General features: G+C 53.3%; 1 long non-coding RNA gene across 2 annotated transcripts in view; it reads right to left on the reverse strand.

Moving 5' to 3' along the window:
* Nucleotides 1–3,558, reverse strand: part of LOC140601806 (uncharacterized) — a 56,374-nt gene extending 52,816 nt beyond the window's left edge. For both annotated transcript variants that reach the window (XR_012004909.1, XR_012004908.1), the window contains exon 1: nucleotides 3,219–3,558. This is a non-coding gene — a long non-coding RNA (uncharacterized lncRNA). The remainder of the gene's footprint in view (nucleotides 1–3,218) is intronic.
* Between the last annotated feature and the right edge of the window lie 15,493 nt (nucleotides 3,559–19,051).

Here is a 19,051-nt window from a genome sequence, read left to right on the forward strand (position 1 = left end):
ATGTGTACACTGGGGATGACGCATGGCTTTTAGGTTCATCTTTTCCTTTGTTCTCGAAGCCGTGATCATTAGATGCGTCATATTTTCACAGCCCCTTCGCCCCTAAGAAATTGAACTGAAGAAAGCTAAGCAGGTAACTGCTAAGCTCCCTTCTTGCCCTGACAGCCTGTGACGGCCACCTCCAGAGTCAGCGGTGATCGCGGATCGGTGTGGAAGTGCTTCTCAGCACGGCCCGTGTGGGGACAGACCGGACTGGGGGCGGCCCCTCAAACACCGCACTCCCTCCATCCCGGCCACACTGAGGAATGACCTTGAGAGCCATATGGGACCCCCCACTCCAAAAAAAAAAAAAAAAACACTGGGATTTTTCTTAGACTCTGGGGAAGGAGGACTTTCATCTTGGAGCTTACCCATCAGAACTGTTGGAGGAATCAGGGTGCCAGGGTGGCTCAGTCGGTTGGGCATCTGCCTTGGGTTCAGGTCGTGATCCCGGGGTCCTGGGATCCAACCCAGAGTCAGGCTCTCTGCTCAGCGAAGAACCTGCTTCTCCCTCTGCCTCTGACCCTCCCCCTGCCCTGGTCGCTCTCTCACACTGTCTCTGTCTCTCAAATAAACACATTAAAAAAAAAGAAGAAAGGAGAAGAAGGAGAAGGAGAAGGAGGAAGGAGGAGGAAGGAGGAGGGAGGAGGAAGGAGGAGGAAGGAGGAGGTGGAGGAGGAAGGAGGAGGAGGAGGAGGAAGAGGAGGAGGAAGAGGAGGAGGAAGAGGAGGAGGAAGAGGAGGAGGAGGAAGGAGGAGGAGGAGGAGGAGGAGGAGGAGGAGGAGGAGGAGGAGGAGGAGAAGTATCCGAAGTATCATCTGTGCCCCTCACAGGGAATGCTTCTTCATGGAAAAAATCAACCCAGAAAAGAGCAAACGGGCTTGAGAAACAGAAAATTTTTAAAAAACAAGCCAAACATAAACGCCCACTGACTTCTGTGGACTTCACTGAACCCCAGTGTCCAGCTGGCACAGAAGCAAAACCACATTTTGACCCTTCTGGTCTCCTGACCCAACAAATTCCCTTCCTTGTCTAAAACAGTCTGAGATGCATTGGTCCCGGTGCGAAGATTCAGACACACGCGCAGCTTGTCTGCACCCCAGCCTTGTCTTCCCAGGGCGCCCCCCACCCCACACGATGGACCAGCAGGTGCGGGTGCCAGGGCAGCGGCGTGCATGCAGCAGGGCAGGTCAGGCTGGGTGCTGAGCGCACGGGTCCCCCAGGGACCGTCTCTGCGCTGAGGGACTTTGGTTCTGGGGCCGAGGGAGAGCCTTAGGCCTGTCTGCAAACTCCCGGAGCGTGCTTGCAGCGCGCGATCACGTGAGAGCAAAGCCAAGCTGCAAAGGAAACTAGAGAGGATGTGACTTATGTTGCAGAGTGTGTGCAGGTCGGGGTGAGTGCCACCCTGAGCCTCGGCCCGGAGCCCTCTGGGGACAGGGGCCTGCTCGGGGCTGCAGGGTAGCTCTCCCCCGCCCCCCGTACCTGTTGCACTCAGTCTCGGAGGCTGTGGCCCAGGCCCGTGGAGGACCACACACCTCTCGGGGGCCTGGGAGCCTCTTCCAGAGCACAGATGCTCCCTTACTCTGCTGCAGCAGACCAGGGCTCTCCCACCGTGTCCCGGACTTGGGGAGGCACAGCTCCCGCCTCCCAGGTTGGGGTGGGGGGAGGGTGCGAGCCATGATAATACAATTCTCCGTAATAGAAATAAAACAGGCAGCTTTCAGGGTAAGGATGGGCGCCCCAGGATGCTTTTGGGAAGAAACTACGGCTAAACTGAGTCTAACGCAATGAGTAGAGGTCGTATATTCATTTGGCCGGAGTGGGTGCTACAGGCTGAAGGTTCAGCCCAGAGACGGGAGGATGACATTAGGGAACCAGGACGAAAATCTGAGCAGTGAGCACCTGCTGTGTGAAGCATGAAGCTGGAAGTCTCTGGAAAGGAAGCTGGGGTTGGGGGGGTTGGGGGGGCTGGAATCAGCCCAGACGGTCCTCGGAAGAATCCTGAATGTAACCGTGAAGGCACAGAGGAGGAGTTAAAGCGATTTTATCAGGAAAGTGAGTCCTCTTTGCTCTTCGGAGAGTTCGGTTGGAGGCACAATTTGGATGAATCTTCTGGTTTCAGACACCAGAATATTTGCCTCATCATGACCAGGACCTAGAGCCAGAGCCTACCCAGTGGATCGGACATGGGGAGGTGGACCCCAACCCGGGTGTAGGTTATGGTCTTCATAGCCAGTCAGCCCCTGAGACCCATTCGTCCAGACTGTTCCCGAAATGCCCTCATCCCACAGCCCCCGGCTCCCTCCCATCTGCTGTCGGTGCCTCAGACCTGCCAGTGGGGTCTTGCTTCACCCAAAGCTCCCTCAGGCCTCCATGGCCACAGCACCTGCTCCAGCACCCACATTAATCTAATGGTGGTTGGGACCTTAACTCACTCCCGTACCCATCACCGCACAAGACTGTGCCCTGTCCTTTCTAAAATGCTCTGAGAGGCTAACAGCTCCCCTGAGGCTAGAGCTTAGATTTCATGGCTCTTCCAAGTTTGCACCCATATTTTGCTGTCATTTTTTTTCTGTCCCAAACCACGGTCAGTGGGTGGACGGTGTGTAGACATGCTGAGCACCAGACCCCGCGCCGAGGACTCAGGCAACAAAGGTAAACAGGACACAGATTTGTGCCCGGAGCAGCTCAAACCTGTCGCAGCAAGTATTTAACCAGCTTTTCCGAAAAGGGGCCGACCCGCCCCAGGGTCACGCGGCTCCCCCAACACCACACGGCTTCCTGCTCACTGCAGGGCAGCCTCTGAATTTGAACTCAGCTCGCCAGGCGCCCTGACACGCTCCGTGCTCACTAGCCCTGTGTGGATCCGGAGAAGCTGCGAGAAACCACCTCTGGGGACTTGCTAATCAGGCCCCTCTGCTGCTGTCACCCAGGAGCCTCGAGCTCGAATCCCCCACCCGCTCAATGCTCTTGGAAAGCGTCTCCCTGATTTTAGAGGTGGCTTCCTGAACAAAGTGCGCGATCAGCCCACTCGTGCTCCTTGGAAAGAAATTAGGGAAGCGGCAAAAAGCATGCAGCAATCAATCTGTCTGGGAGCAGCACCTCGCCGGGCAGGCAGGCTGCCCCACGCCCACCGCCGAGGCCGGACCCCGGGCAGCAGCGGCCCCGGCTCCCCTCACCTGTGCAGGTTCTCAGCCAGCCGGGCTGCCTTTGTCACAGCAGCGGGCTCCCAGCCGGGGAGGTCCGTGCTCCAACAGGCTTGTCTGTGAAGCAGCCATGCAGCCCCTGTTTCCTCGCGGGAGGCAGTCGTCAAAGCATCCTCCGGGCTGCAGAACGAATCCCCTTTGGGGAATCCTCTTCAGGGCTCCCCGGGGCGCCTGGCACTGCCTGGCACAGCCAGCCACGTCCGAGCTCCAGCCAGACTGCTGACCTGGCACCGGCGCTGTGTGATATAACTGGCTCGCACGGGGAGGCTTTAACTGTCTCGTCCCCAAGCTCAGAGCCCTCGTGTCTCTCTGCGATGCTCCTCCTGCGATGCCACTGCTCCGCCGCCCCGGGCTTCTGTCTGCCAGGGCCCCAGCCTTGCAGGGGCTCACAAACCCAACCCTTGCAAAAGATGCTGCCCAAGGATTCATCATTTTCAGCAGAGTAATTATTAATCCTAGGGCTTCTGTTGAAGTCCTTTTCTTTTGTGAGGCCAATTAAAATGCATTTTCAGCATTAGACATTTGTAAATATTCTAGTGTTTTTCCATAAATACCTACAGGTCGAAGTCATCGTGTTCTTAAAAAAAAAAAAAAATCCAACAAACACTCCTTCGTTCCTGTGTGACATGCTGTTCTCATTTAATTTATAGGACTCGCAATTCCATATGGAAAGGATATGGTTGACTGGGGAGACATGGATATTTAAAAAAAAATGTAATCGCATAAGAAATTAATAATGCAGGTTAGGCTATGGATTATGTCGTGAGGGGAATGGAAGGGACGGAGGAAAGAGCACAGGATTGACACCAGAGAGACCCCGGTTCCAGTCCCAAACCTGACACTCGCCGAGCTATGCGGATTTGTGCAAGTGCCTGGTTCCCGGGCGTCACGCCCCTGCCAGGCTTGCGAGCATTTAGGCTCCCTGAGCGCCGGCGTCACTTCTGGCGTCACCACCCGCTAGTCCTTCATATCTAGAGCCGGGAAGAGAAAAGCTCTCTACTAGCAGTTTTTGGACGGGGTAGTCTTTGGATTCACTGAGGATTCCCGGGCTTGGACTCCCAGCCCTGCCCCTTCTAGCTCCGTGATTCGGACGGAAGTCAGAGAAGACGATGCCTCGGCCTCTTCATCTACAAGATGGGACAACGGAGCCTGTCCCTGGGCTGATGCGGCTCCTCTAAGGACCAAATGGGTCGTTGCTTCTTGCAAAACCACCTAGAGTGGTGCTGGGCCCACGGGTCAGGGGCCACAGCTCTCTGAGTTGTGTGCGCGTCTCTTGCACAAGCTCGAGAGCCCGAGAGCCCGAGTCTCACCCAGAGGGGGCTCTGCTGATGCTTGCGAAGATACGGCCACACCTCTGTGTTTAGGAGGCGGGGGCTGGCCTTCGCAAGACAAAAACAAAACCATTTTCCTGAGCATTTACCGTACACGGGGGCTTCTGTAAAGTCCTTTTCCTCTGTTAACTGTTGTGTTTCAGGGTACCATGGGAAAGTGCTTTCCGTTAAATAACCATTTAAAACGGCCCCAATCATCAAACAGGCCAACACTAATGTAGAAAGCTTATTCAACTTGCCCGAAGCAATAGATGTAATCAGTGGCGAGTCCAGGACGGACGGGAACCCCGGAATTCCTGCTGCAAGCCCACGTGAAGAGCAGGAGTCATTCATCACACAGATCACAGAGGAAAGGAGGCTTTCCAACAGGACTGAGAAACGGGGGTGAGGCTTGACGTGGGAGGAGGAGGAGGTCTGCCTTTTTCTCCCCAGCCATTCTGTTTTCTTGTGTAACTGGGATCTCCAGGAGTGTATTGGTACAGTTATTCATCAACAGCTTGTGAGTAAGGACCTCAAAACATTTATTGCCGTATGAATTAGATAAATGATAGATAGATAGATAGATAGATAGATAGATAGATAGATAGATAGATAATAGATAGATGGATGGATGTCCTACACTGATGGATGATAAATGACAGCAACAACAGCAGATGAGGACCAACCTGGGAGGCAAGCATCCTCCTGCCGCCAGCACTCTGGGGGGTCCCCGCAGTGGTCTCTGTGGATGAGGCCTCATGCCCAGCCCGGGTCCAGGTGCAGCGCCAGTAACACAGAGCAGGGTGGAAGAGTGGGCTTGGAGCCAAGGGACAGACACCAGACAGCCCACCTTTCATGCCAAGGGAGCACAGGAGGAGAAAGGAGATGCAGGTGAGCAGAGAGGAGGGTGTGCCCAGCTCCCCAGGACAGACACAGTCCACTGCCAGCCTCGGAGGCTTGTGCTGAAGGACAGAAAAGAAGGGAAAAGAACGACAGTAACAAGGAAAGCCCCGCTTCCCACCCCCAGTTGTTCATTACATCAAAAACCTGGTGAGGTGCATCCCGCACGCAGGGGGCCATGCCGAGCATCTTCTCCAGCCCCCAGAAGGTCCTGTGCGCCAGGACCTTCACCATCTTCCAGTCCGTCCTGGGGTTCTGGGTATTGCAAAGTGTCCTCCTAGGACTCCACACAGGCTCCTTCTTGTGTAACAATGAGTTCAGGTCAGCTAAGGACATCCCAACCTGCCCCATTTCTGTTTGGTCCACACACCTCTGGCATCATGACCAAGCCACCTGATGTGATCACTCCTTCACACACCTACTTTTCCATGGTTCCTGAGGGACAAAGCTGTGTCTTCCTCATCTGATCTCTGCCCTGTCGAGACGGGTGACCGGGGATCTCTCCTCTGGGTGGGCGAGGGCTGTCCTGAGCGCCCATAGCGCCCGGCTTCCACTCACTAGATGCAAGTAGCATCCTCCCCATTGAGACAACCAGAGCCATCTCCAGACATTGCCAAATGCCTCCTGGGGGCAAAATCAACCTCGCTTGAAAAAACGCTGCCCTGCTCTGATTACTGGGTTAGAGCTAATGTTAAAAAAAAAAAAAAAAAAGTTGTTAGAGAAATAATCACATTATGATAGAATGCATTCGACGTAACATAACAAGCAGCCATGGAACAACTGATATCTTTCTATGTATTTCTATATAAAAGAGCAAACTAGGGATCCCTGGGTGGCGCAGCAGTTTGGCGCCTGCCTTTGGCCCAGGGCGCGATCTTGGAGACTCGGGATCGAATCCCACGTCGGGCTCCCGGTGCATGGAGCCTGCTTCTCCCTCTGCCTGTGTCTCTGCCTCTCTCTCTCTCTCTTTGTGTGACTATCACAAAAAAAAAAAAAAGAGCAAACTACAAAGTCATTCCTTCATTTACTTGTTAGGAAAATTAATGAATATCCTGGACACTTTTTTTTTTTTTTTTTTTTTTAGTACTTTCCTAGCCCTGAATATAAAGCCACAAGAAAATAATTGTCTATTGTCACCAAGGTTAGCAAATGAAAAAGTCTTTCAAAAACACCTGCATGGGCAAATACACACGTATTCCCAGCCAACAAACATTATCTATCGTCAGTTCACATATTGATTGATTCCTTTCACAAATAACTATTGTTTCTGCTCTGGGTCGGACACTACCGTGCCCAGTGCATGGATTATGAAGCTGTAGAAGACCCAATCGCTGCCTTTAGGCAGTAGGGGTCGGAGAAAATCCCAGCAAACAAATGGGGGCAATAAAACGTTATTCATTCTTGCAATAAATATTTAGGCAGAGTGCTGCTGCACGCTGGTAATATGATACCGAGCAAAATTGGTACCATCTCACGTAGCTAACAATCTAGAAGAGCTAAGACACAAAATGAGAAATGAGGAAGAGTATTATCATGGAAGTAAGGCAGGCCACGGGGCTCTTGGGTGGGTGCACACGGATTAGGGGGATATTCATGGTGATTTCAGCACATGCTCATAAGTTCTTTGATACTCGGCTCATAAAACGTGGAGTCTGATTCACCTCCTGTTGGATATGAGTTGGAGTTAGCGACACATTTCTAAGGGAAGGTAGCAGAAGAGGCACCGTGTGACTCATGGGACAAGGGCCTCAAGACAAAGACACTCTGCTTGCTTCTCCCCAGGTTGAGACCCAGGCACGCAGCCAGCGCCGTATTGAATGGACGTTCAGGAGATACAGCGTGGCCCAGGTGGACAGCCCAGCCGAGGTCGTGGCCAGGGGTCACATTAGTCACCAGACCTGTGAGTGTGCATGAGCTTTTCAAGGAGGCCAGCCTTCGAGTCACCCCGACTGCGGCTCGGTGGAACAGAGGAGGATTATTCCTGCCAAGTCCTGCCCACGTTGCAGATTTGCAAGCAAAATAAATGTTGTCGTGCTTTGGGGTGGTTTGTTACAAGCCACAGTAACCCTGACCATATCATCTAGATTGGAGAGATATTCCCACAGGGGTAGCGGGTGCACAAGGGTACTCTGAGTAGTTTGTGCAAGGTTTCGTGTATTTTCTTCAAGATAAATACGGAGAGCAAGCCAGAGGTGCATGGAAATGCAGCTCTACAGACTTTTAAACACAGAGCTGTAGGTACTAACCTATATGATTTCTGTATTTCCTTCTTTTCTAGTTTCCCTGTTCATTAGGGGGTTTGGTTGTGCGATGACGTCACTAGAGGGCTCTGAGTAGCCCCCACAGAGCTCTTTCCTGGGTGGTCTTTCCAAATGCCCAAGTCACGTTAGAAGGGATGGGATATACAATGTTCATACAAAGTGCCTTGGCCAGGAGCATGGATGGAAGACAATTTCCCCCAAACAATGAAAAAGAAAAAAAGAAGTGAGAAAAGAAGAGATCTATGGGCTCTGTGCCTTGGCCCCTAACGTAACAACCCGAGCACAGTCCAAGTCCTCAGGGAAAGGCCACCCCATGATGTGTCCAACCTGTGCACCCGGGCACTTCTGTCTTGCACGAGACCCCAAGTGGCAGAGGGCCCCACTGGTGTGAAACTCCTGGTGTTGCGTTCACATCTCAGCGACAGCTTTGTGGGGCAATGACCCTGACCTGTGCTCTGCATCACCCCCAAAACCTCGGCAAGATGCTGAAACTGTTGCAAAGTACAAAGAGGAGCAGGCTCCTGAAGGCTAGAGCCTGTGTTCTATGACCCTGGGGACACAACTCTCAATCAGTCATGTTGTGGACAATAAAGAAATGAACGTTTCACGGACATCCGGATTGGATTGGTGAACTGAGACACGTGTATGAAATACTGTGCATAACTGGACACCATTTAGGCATATCCTGCTTGGGGGCCCTATTTCATTTTAACATCAATGTAATAAGTAATAGTTCACATTCTATTTCAAAGATCGTATCACATTGCATCAAGTAAAGCAGGCAAAGATGAGAAGGAGTGCCTTTTCAATGGTGCTGTCAACCACGGTCCCCGTAAAGCCATCTCGCTGAACCGTGCGTGTTCCCATTCGGGTGGATGGAGGATGTAAACTCCCTGAGGCCAAGGGACAGCCTGAAATGCCCCCAATCCCCTCAGTGCTGAGCTGAACGGTGCTGCCCCTGAGGGCTGGGCCGAGGCTCTGGGAACCGGGAGACAATTCCAAATGGCCCCAGCCTTCCTCCTTGTCCAGCCCGGGGTCCTCGTCTCAAAGCCACACAGTAAAGTCCAGCAAAGGGCTCATCGTTGCTCTCTCTGTGTCCAATACATAAATAAAATCTCAAAAAAAAAAAAAAAAAGAAAGAGAATTTAAGTTTAGATCTCCGCTCCACTGTAAACTAACCGTATAGTCTTTGGTGTATCACTTAAACCACATAAACCTCCGTTTCCTCATCTATGGAATGAAAAATAATACCCCCACCGCGCGCACACACACATGTGCACACACGCACGGCTGTTAAAAGTATTAGATGAGGGGGATCCCTGGGTGGCTCAACGGTTTGGCGCCTGCCTTTGGCCTGGGGCGCAGTCCTGGAGTCGCGGGATTGAGTCCCGCATTGGGCACCCAGCATGGAGCCTGCGTCTCCCTCTGCCTGTGTCTCTGCCTCTCTCTCTCTCTCTCTCTGTGTGTGTCTCTCATGAATAAATAAATTAAATATTTTTTTAAAAAAGTATTAGATGAGAACTCGTACACAGCGCACCTGCCCCAGTGTCCAGCAGACAACAGGTGCAGGGGCACGCCGGGGGTGCTTTGCCCACCCCACCCCCACTGCCTCCTCTGAATCAGTCTCCTCCCTGAGAAATGAAAAATAAATGTCTTGCAAATATTATTTCAACTCTGTATTTTCCCAATCCTCTCGCGAAGGCAAAATGATACCCTAATTTGGACAGAATGAGCTAGCCCTGCTAAGTGAGGTTTGCAAAGCGTAAATCTCCACGCAGCAGAAATCAGCAGAGATCTTCAGCCGAGCAGGGGCCCCCGCAGACCGGTGCGGCCACGGGCTCTCAGCTCGGTTTCCCCTCCCAGCAGCAGGTCCCACTTGAGCCCTTGAGTACAAGGATTCATGAAGGAACCTCAAAAGGCAGCAAAACTATGCGCCCCTGGTAACTCTACGTTGTTCAGATATTTGTGGTTTCCGTATGGCTGAGACTGTCTTTGGAAGCCTGGATACCTTGACCTAGGATGGTCCGCAGCCTGCGGATGCTGCAAGTGCTACGTGTGGCTCTCTCCCCACGTAGTGCACCTGGGGGCGGGCTGCAGGAAAGGTGCTGCAGTGCCTGCCCGTGATCCTAGGGACCGGGGCTCTCAGGGGTCCCCCCCACTTACAAGAAAGCAGACCGCGCAGACTGGGGTTGGCGGGCCCAGGACGCGCCCCTGGCTGCCATGGTGCAGGAGCCAGGTTCTGCCCTCGAAGTGACCTGCTTTTCCCCCCGGCCTTCCTCATTTTTCACTCAGACATCACCTGCCCTTCGATGGCCCACCAGCGGCACCCGAGCACATCGGCTCGCTCAGCATAACCCTGCAAAGGACACAGGATGTGCTTTTTTTCCTCCTGGGCTTCCCAGGCCGATTCAGAAGAGATGCACAATGTCCATGAATATTTAATGAAATTAATGTGGCAAAGCACGGAATTCCTAGAATTTGGGGGTGAGGTCCCGGCCAGCTGATTTTAATTTTCAGTGAGCTATTTCTCTTTCTGGCTCCTCCCCGCCCACCCACCCCTGTCTGAAGTCATATGCAGATTAAAAATGCTGAACACAGATCATCTGGCCAGCACTGCGCCAAGTGTGGTACCACAGGCTGCCCGGAAGCCTCGTAGCAAGAGCCTGTGAGGTATTTGTCACAACATACATGTTACACACCAGTAAACTAAGATCCAGAGGGGTTAAGCAAGGCATCCACTGTCATGCAGCTGAAAAGTGCAAGAGGTGGGATTCAAGCCCAGCTGATCCGCTGTGGCCCCCCCTGGATGTGTACGGACACGCGGGGGGTTGCACATTCTGGGCATAACCTATTTTTAAATGGAATGCCGGGACACCTGGGGGGCTCAGTGTTTGAGCATTTGCCTTGGGCTCAGGACGTGACCCCCGAGTCCTGAGATCGAGTCCCGCACGGGGCTCCCTGCGTGGAGCCTGCTTCTCCCCCGCCTGTGTCTCAGCCTCTCTCTGTGTGTCTCTCATGAATAAAGAAATAAAATCTTTTAAAAAAATTAAAAAAATAAAAACACAAAAGCCTTCTATTGGTTCCCATCACGTCCCCTTGAAGGAAGACGGTTGTCCTGGGTTGTATTATCATTTTACAGGTGGAGGGGGCTCAGTGAGAGCAACACAGTGTGCTGACCGCTGGGGCCCAGCCTCCCCGCAGCACCAACCCCATGTAGTCAGGGTCAGCGGGGAGCTGGGGATCAGCTTGTGCCCCTGGACACCACTTCCTGCCCCCTAATTTTCTTTTTACTGATGGTATAGCTGAGGCAGAGCTTGGTGCATGTCTCTCTGGGCCCAGCTCCCGAGAAGAGATAAAAAGACTACCCATGCCCTCCTTCACTCTCCACTTCTGAAAAGCCACAAGGTCCCAAACATGCAAGCATTCACTCAGTCATCCAGTCATTCAAGGGCCGGCTGCTTATTCTGTGCCAGACCTAGTGACGCATAACTTCCGTGGTCACGGTGCTCACAGGAGCACAGAGCACAGGGTGGCTGGCCCCTTGGGTGTGCAGTGAGCCAGGTACAGGAAGTGACCACAGGGCGCACCTGCCCGGAAGGCCCAGCAGCGCCAGCATCAAAGGAACAGGGGATCCCGGGAAAGAGTTGGGAACCTGAGAAGCTTTCTGGAAGGTGAGAGAGGAGAGTGTGTCCAAGAATCTACGTGTCACCGCCCACGAAGATGGACAGGGCAGGCCTTTATTGCGGGTGGTTGGGAGGACGCGGGCAACCTTATCGATGTTAGGGCACAGACGAGAACCCTGGATAGCAGGGTGGCAAGGGGAAAGCTGGCACCCAGGGCCATCTGAAGCAGGAGGCGAGGGAGCAGATGGGCAGTGGCTGGGATCTGAGGAAGGCACGATGAGCAGGCTTCACGCATTCAAGGAGTTTGCATTGAATTGTGTCCCCAAGAAAGATACCGAAGTCCACATCCCCGGGACCTGTGAATGGGATCTTATTTGGAAATGGGGTCTTTGCAGACATAATGCACTTAGGACGAAGCCATTAGGGTGAGACCTCATGGGAAGGATCCCTGGGCACAGATGCACAGGGACAAGGCACGAGAGCTGGAGGCCGGGGTGGGAGCGTGCAGCTGCAGACCAGGGGATGCCAAGGATTGCCAGCAGCCACCAGACTCCTCGGGAGATGCCATGAAGATTGTCCCCGTGTCGCTCCACTAGCGCGGCCCTAATGAAGCACCGCAAATGGAGCCGTTCCGAGCACGGAAATGATGGGGTCGCAGTTCTGCGGGCTGGCAGGTGTGCTGTCTCAGGGGACACGCTCCCTCGGGAGGCTTAGGGGAGCCTCTGCCTTCGCCTTCAGGTGGTGCTCTCCATATCCAATGTCCCCTTTAGGAGGACCCAGGCCACCGTGGTGGGCCCATCCCCGCCAGCATGACCTCCCTTTCATGCAACTGCACCTGCCGTGATCTTATTTCCAAATAAAGTCACATTCAGCGGGACCCAGCGTTAGGACCTCAACACACAAACTTGAGCGGATGCAATTCAACACACACCGCCACGTGTCCCAAGGGTTCAGAGGCGGAGCGTGACCCCCGCCAACACCTCGATCGCGGCCCCTAGCTTCCCAAACTGTGAGAAAATAAATTTCTGTTGTTTTAGGCCGGTAGGGGTAACCGTTTGTTATGGCAGCCCTAGGGAACTAATACAGCTGCTAAAATAAGAGGAAAACTAAAATGAGAACATGAAGAAGAGGGATGTTCTGAAGGAAAGGGTTATTTGACGGCAGAGAGGCAGGATGCAGCGGGCACCTGGCCGTGCTGCGGGCCACAGAGGGCCACGCACACATGGTGGGGGCTCGTCGGATGCGGATGGAGAGGTGGCCTCTGGGTTCCCTTTCCGCACTCCCCCCCTCCCCCTGTGGGTACCGACCCGGTGGGAGAAGCTGCTACTGGAAGAACCGCGAGTCTGCAGGTGGGCCGCCCGGGGCGAGAGCTCGGGTCCTCAGACAGGCCAGGCCCGCAGGCTGCGCCCTAGGCGGTTTGCACCTGCACCACTAACGGAAAACAGGCATTTACCTTCTTTCCTTTTCCTCCTTGTCCTCCCCCAGCCCCAATCTGGAAGACTGAGCAAATTTATTTAAATGCTGAACTGCCAGCAGCGTGCCAAAGTGGAGTGAACCCAAGGAGGCTTCTAACTCATTTTCAGTCAGTGCAAAGGGGTCACTTAGGATCCGCAGGTTTCTTGCCACCGGTTGTGGAAAATGTTCAAACAGTTTGCTGAACCCTCAGAAGTCGTCTCTCCTTGACCCCACAGGAGGAGCCTGACCCCACAGCTGCTCCCGACCCCGCTCCTCCTCGGGCAGATGCCCCCTAGGCCAGACTCCTGGGCCCGCTGCATCCTCACCCGCTCCAGCTCCGCCCCTGCCTCTCCCACCAGGAAGAGTCTGGAAAGCCGATAGCTCAAGCACGCTCAGGTCTGGCGTGGGTCTTCTCTCCTTTAATTATTTTGGTCACACCGCATGTGCTTTGACTCCGATTACAAATGAAACTCTGATGGCCCGTCATTCAGAGACGTTTTCAACGTACCTTCGTTTGCTCTCAAAATACATCAAGCCAAGTTTTTAGAAGACACGGTTTCAGGATACATTTCAGCTAAAATCACTACGCGGTTTCAGTTTCAGCGGATGGTTTTGCAAATTAACGTGGTTTAGTTCAGTTTTGGGTTCACGGTTCAGGTCGGGTCGTGACCCTCAAACATTCCTAGATAAGGTGGATGATATTAATTTCTTATAATAATAATGCTGAAGACAGACGTGAAAATAACCCTTTGTCCGCGACCCCACGGTCCTTGCAAGTGTACAAAGGAAAGATCTCTGGTGACTTTCATAAATTAGCCCAAGGTCGCAGCTCTTGCAGACGTGAGCTGTGCGGGTGCGGACACTCCTCAGATCAGCGGCTTGAGGTCGCTGCCATCCCCTGGGAGGTGACAGTCTGCAGCCTCCTCCCAGAGAACCCCGGCGTGCTGGGTTAGAATGTCTTCTCTGCGCAGACGCTGTCAGTGGGAAGGGTCCCTTCCAGGCCGGGGGCATCCTGCCACCCGCGAGGCCTCTGACAAATTGAAACACGCGCCGCCGTTTTGCTGAAATACTTGGATCAACGATGGGATTTTTTTGTTCCCACTGTCTTGGTTTATTTTCACGGCAGCAATTGCTCACCAGCACGCGGAGTTCTTTGCCCCAACCGTGCCACGCCCATGCACACTCTGAACCCGCAGGCCCAGGGGCTGCCCCGCAGGCTGCGCCACATCCCAGGAGGACAGCTGAGCAACCGGGTGTGACAGCAGAGGGCCATCCCTGCCTGAACCCCTCAAGGAGAAAACACGTCCCCAGGGGCAGTCCCGACACGTCCCTCTTGGCCCCGCTTCGGTATTTCTTTAACCCGCAGAGCCATTCTGAGCCTCCGAGCCTCCTTGAAACCCCTATGTCTTGCACCTCCGGAGGCTGCTCCCTCGGTCCCAAAGTCCTGTCCCCCTCCCGGTCCCCCTCCTCCCCTTCCCTCCTCCTCGGCCTCCCCCTCCTGCCTCAGCACTCTGCAAATGCTCTTCATCACCTCCTCCTCTTTCCCCTCCTCCTCTCCTTCCTCTCCTTCCTTCCTAGCCTCCTCCCCCTCCCCTCCCCCACCTCCCCTCCTCCTCTCCTCCTCCTCCTTCCTCACCTTCCCCCTTCTTCTCCTTCCTTCCTGGCCTCCTTCCCCTTCCCCTCCCCCTCTCCCTCCCTTCCCCTCTCATCCTCCTCTTTCCCCTCCTCCTCCCCCCATTCCTCTCCCTCCTTCCTGGCCTCCTCCCCCTCTCCCTCCCCCCTACCACCCCTCTTCCCCTTTCCCTTCCTCCCTCAGCACTCTTTGCAGATCTTCCCTCCCTCTCTCCTCCCCCCGCCTCATCTCCTCTCCATCCTCCCCCTCCTCCCTCAGCACATTCTGCAGATCTTCACCTCCAGCCTCATCCTCTTTTCCAGCTGCCTGCCTCTCTCCATGTTTTCTTGTTTGTTTGTTTGTTTGCTTTTTGCCACAAAAGCTCAAACACAAAGCAGAAAAAAAGGCTCCCTGGTGTCAGGAGTTGGTGGCTGGGTCTGCAGGGGTCCCAGAGGCCTTTCGCTGCTGCTGCCCAGGCAGACGTGCCCCCTGCAGACCCTCCCCCGGGGTGACCGGAGCGGCCTCACAGTCCCCGAGGACTTGGCGCTCAGGCTCCCAGCCGCTGGTCACTCCCGCAGTCCACCTCTACGGGGCGGGACCCTGCCCAGGAGGCCGGGGCACCCTGTCACCTCACGGCTCGTCCCCAGCCCCCCACTCCAGGGTGCAGGCCTCCACGGGGAGCTGGAGCCACTTAGGGCCTCCTGGCCGGGGCCCTGGGGAGGGACGAGCTCCCAGGCTCTCTGGGCCCAGCCTGGCTCCCCCTCTCCGCCCCGAGAGAGACCCCAGCACCCTGCCAGCAGGCGGGTGACAGCCCTGCGCAGCCCTGCAGCGGGGAGAGGTGGTGGCTGGCTCACTACGCAGCTTAGCCAATGCCAAGAATGTCCTGGAGATACCTGGAGAGTAGCCGTCGTCCCTGTCTGTCCTCCTCACCCTGACAGCACCTGGCACAGCCGACAGATCGTGCAGGTGACAGGGACCTGTTAGATTTATGTAGCACTTTCTAGATCCCAGACACTGCGGGCCCTGGCGGCTCTGATCCTCAGGCGATGCCTGGAAGCCGCGGGAGCTGTGCCCAGGGCCCTGCACCCTCTGCACCCGAGTCCTCCTCCCCGCCTCCCGGGGCACCTGTCGCCCAGTTGTGTGAGTCCTGGCCCCCAGGGCCTTCCAGTGGGGAGGACGAGGGCTCCCAGTCATCTGTGGGCTCTCCCACGGACCGACAGCCCGGCTTGGGTTGGGTGTTTCTGTGAGTCCTATTTCCCTCATCCCTAAACAGGGGCTTTTAGGCTGGTGACCTCAGCCAGTGGGGACGAGGGGTGAATCCCGGAAGGCATCGCAGAGCGCCAGCCCTGGCGTCTAGACCTCCGCCAGGACCCCCTGCACACTGGGGTCCCCCCTCCGCGGGGACAGCACTGGTGACCTGAAGGCTGGCCCCACACATCTTTTCTGCACGCCTGGAGCTTAGCTCAAGGTGTGGTGCAGGGGTGTGTCTTTTAAAACAGGAAGGGCAAAAAATTAATTAATTAATTAAAAATGAAAATAAGTAAATAAAACAGGAAGGGCCACATGGAGGGGCCCTGAATGGGGAAAATTAGAGAGGGAGACAAACCGTGGGAGACTCCTGACTCTGGGAAACACACAAAGGGTTGCAGAAGGGGAGGTGGGTCGGATGGGGCACCTGGGGGACGGGCACTGAGGAGGGCACGTGATGGGATGAGCACTGGGCATTATACTATGTGGTGGCAAGTTGAATTTAAATAAGAAAATGTAAAAAAGAAAAGAAAAAGAAAAGAAAGGCCACGTGTTTTGCACAAATGGACGAATCCGACTCTGGGAGCAGGTGCATCACCACTCCTGGATCCACCCCCGGCGCCCACCCACACCCAAACTTCACAAGGGAACTAAAGGGGCTCATCACCCAGAATGGTGGGCTCTCGAAGGTTCTCAGAGCCCACCGGGTCTTAGCTACACACAGGGTGCAAGCAACCGAGTCACTGATGTGCACCGTCAGCACCTGAGCAAGGAAGGGTTTTTGTGTTGGAGAATTGTCTACTGACGGGGGTCTAAGTCTGTATTGATTTAAAAACTGCTTTTGTTTGGTTGTTTCCAGGTAAGCAGATGCCAAATTGGTGCTTTCCAATTCAAATCCAATCATGTCAACCTTTAGCTTAAACTCTCTGTGTGTCCCATGATCCTTTAGGATCAAGGGCACAATCCTCAGCCCTGCCGCTGGGTGCCCAAGACACGTCCCTCGGAGAGCCCTCCTTCTTTCTCCTCTGAGCACTGGCCTTCTTTTGTTTTGTTTTAATGTCTCACTCCTTCCCTGGGCAGAGCTATGTCCTCCCCCACGTATTCTCATTAACTCCCCTGGGTGTTTTTTTTTTTTTTTTTTTTTTTTTAGATTTGGGCTCAAATATCATTCCCAGGAACCTTTCCCTGACTGTCCAGCCCTGTACCGTGCTTTGCACAGGATCATGTTCTTTTCCTCCCGGCTTCTTAGACTTACATGTTTCCTCTGGTCACCTCAGCTGTCAACCCCCTGGGAGCAGAGGTTATCTCGGTTTTCCTCACTTGTGGATCCTTAGCGTGTATGGAGGTGGGCCTGGCTCATAGTAGGTCCGCCGTATTTGTGGACCAGGAATTTGCTAACTAGAAGAGCATTGATCTGAATGACTCAGATGGCTGTTCCCACCCGGGCAGCAGGGTAGGAGTGTTTGCTGGGCTTTTGGAAGCCAGGGACCTTTCAGAGAATAGTAGTCTCAGAGCTAAAAGAGATTTTAGACACCGTTGAACTGAAAACTCCCTCTCTTTGCAAACCTACTAGGGCATGCACTCCACTTGGTAAATGGTCCTCCAGGCTTCGCTTGGGCTCATACTGTGCAAGAGATCTACATTAATAGTTGATAAAGCTTACATCACCCCCAAAGAGTCTGTAGGACAAATGAAGGGTAAAATCGCCCGGAAGAAATATATCCACATTTCAGGATAAGCTATTTTAAATCAAATAAGCAAGGGGAAACATACGTACAAAATTACAGAAATAAACCAGTCTAATTGGTGTTTTTGTATTACCTTCCGACTCCCGCCTGCCAGGGAATCAATCTGTCCGTCAGGCAGGGGACGCTGCACAGTGTCTCTCCCCTGGTTTGCTTCGGACATTCTGTTTCCCTGGATCCACCTCGGATTTCTACTGTCTGTTGACACCTGGTGACCTGGCCCGATTCTTTCCTGTTCTCAGGAGAGCTATCCTAGCCTCCGAGCATCCCACCATCTCTCTCATTTGCTAAAAATTCAGTACCCGACACAGAAAATCTTGCTGAAATTTCAAGGGGTTCTACATGTGCGTTTCTATCACTTGTGCTGAACTCCTGTGATTCATTAATTTCCATGTGTCTCAGATGTGGTGCTGAGATGCTATTGAGTTTCACTGAATCTCTGCTATTTCTGGGTCTAATTTCTGCCGTGGGACCCGCAGATAGGGTAAATGCGTGTCTCCGGGGCAGGCAAGGCGACCGGCGGAGCGCCCTCCCTCCCCTGGTTCCTTCGAGTGCTAGTGAAGGTCCACTAGTGAAGTGCTAGTGCTGAGAAGGAGGTTTGTAGTCTTCACAAACGATTACGTTCAGGCTGAGCTTAGCCAGGAAAGCACACTTTTTTCTTTTTTTTTTTTTTTTAATGTTTCTTGTACCCTTTTCTGTTTTCTTTTCTCCATTCTTTGCTACGCGAATGCCTCGACAGAGTCCCCATGTTGCAAATACATGCTTGCCCCCAGGCCTTGAGTGAATTCGCTGTCTGTTTAATACCTACTCCATATGGGATAGATTAACACAAAAAGCCTTAGCCTTGTACAACACTCAGATGCTTTCATGTAATGGCCATGAGGATGGGGGCGGGACATGAACACATAAGTGGGTGCATGTACCAAGAACAGAAATCCATTGAGTTCCCCCAGACCAGACGTCTGCATTCTCGAAGGTTCTCAGCAGCCAATAAATTTGACTTGAACTTTTTTATTTCATGCATTCTGCTGTTAAAGCAAACCCTTCTTTCTAAACGAAGTATAATTGCAAGATACTATTCTGAGTGCCAAAAACGTCAACTGTAAGTTGCAAACATGGACACATTTAAACAGAACCATATGTTCGATTGAAAGGAAAAATCAGAAACAAACCAATCGTTCTACCTTTTGCTAAAGAGATAAATTGCAAGGAAGCAACCATGTCAGACAAAAAAAAAAAAAAAAAAATTAGGGAAACAGTGATCCTTATGCAATACTGTATTCATAGAATTTCATCGGAAGAAAAGTGACCAGTGCTCCATGGACATCATTGGCAAGACACAGCCTTGTAAAAACCTAATGCTTTGGAGGGAGGGAGGATGCTTGTGAAGTTTATTCAGCATCTACTCAGCTTATTTCATTCTGCACCAAAGTTATTGCACCGAGTTACAAAAGCTCGGTTTTGTTTGAGGTCTGTCGGTAACTACCTCTGTGACCCTGGTAGTGGCTTCTGAATAATACTCACAGTCTCAACCAGGTCACACGTCACCTGTCACCGCGACTCACCTCCCCCACTGCAAACCCTGCTCCTTGGGCTCACTTAGTGCTCAGGAACATCCTAGGAGCTGTGTTGCTGGGTGAATCCAGTTCTAC

The sequence above is a fragment of the Canis lupus genome, chromosome 12 (assembly GCF_048164855.1).
Source record: "Canis lupus baileyi chromosome 12, mCanLup2.hap1, whole genome shotgun sequence".
Lineage (NCBI taxonomy): Eukaryota > Metazoa > Chordata > Mammalia > Carnivora > Canidae > Canis > Canis lupus.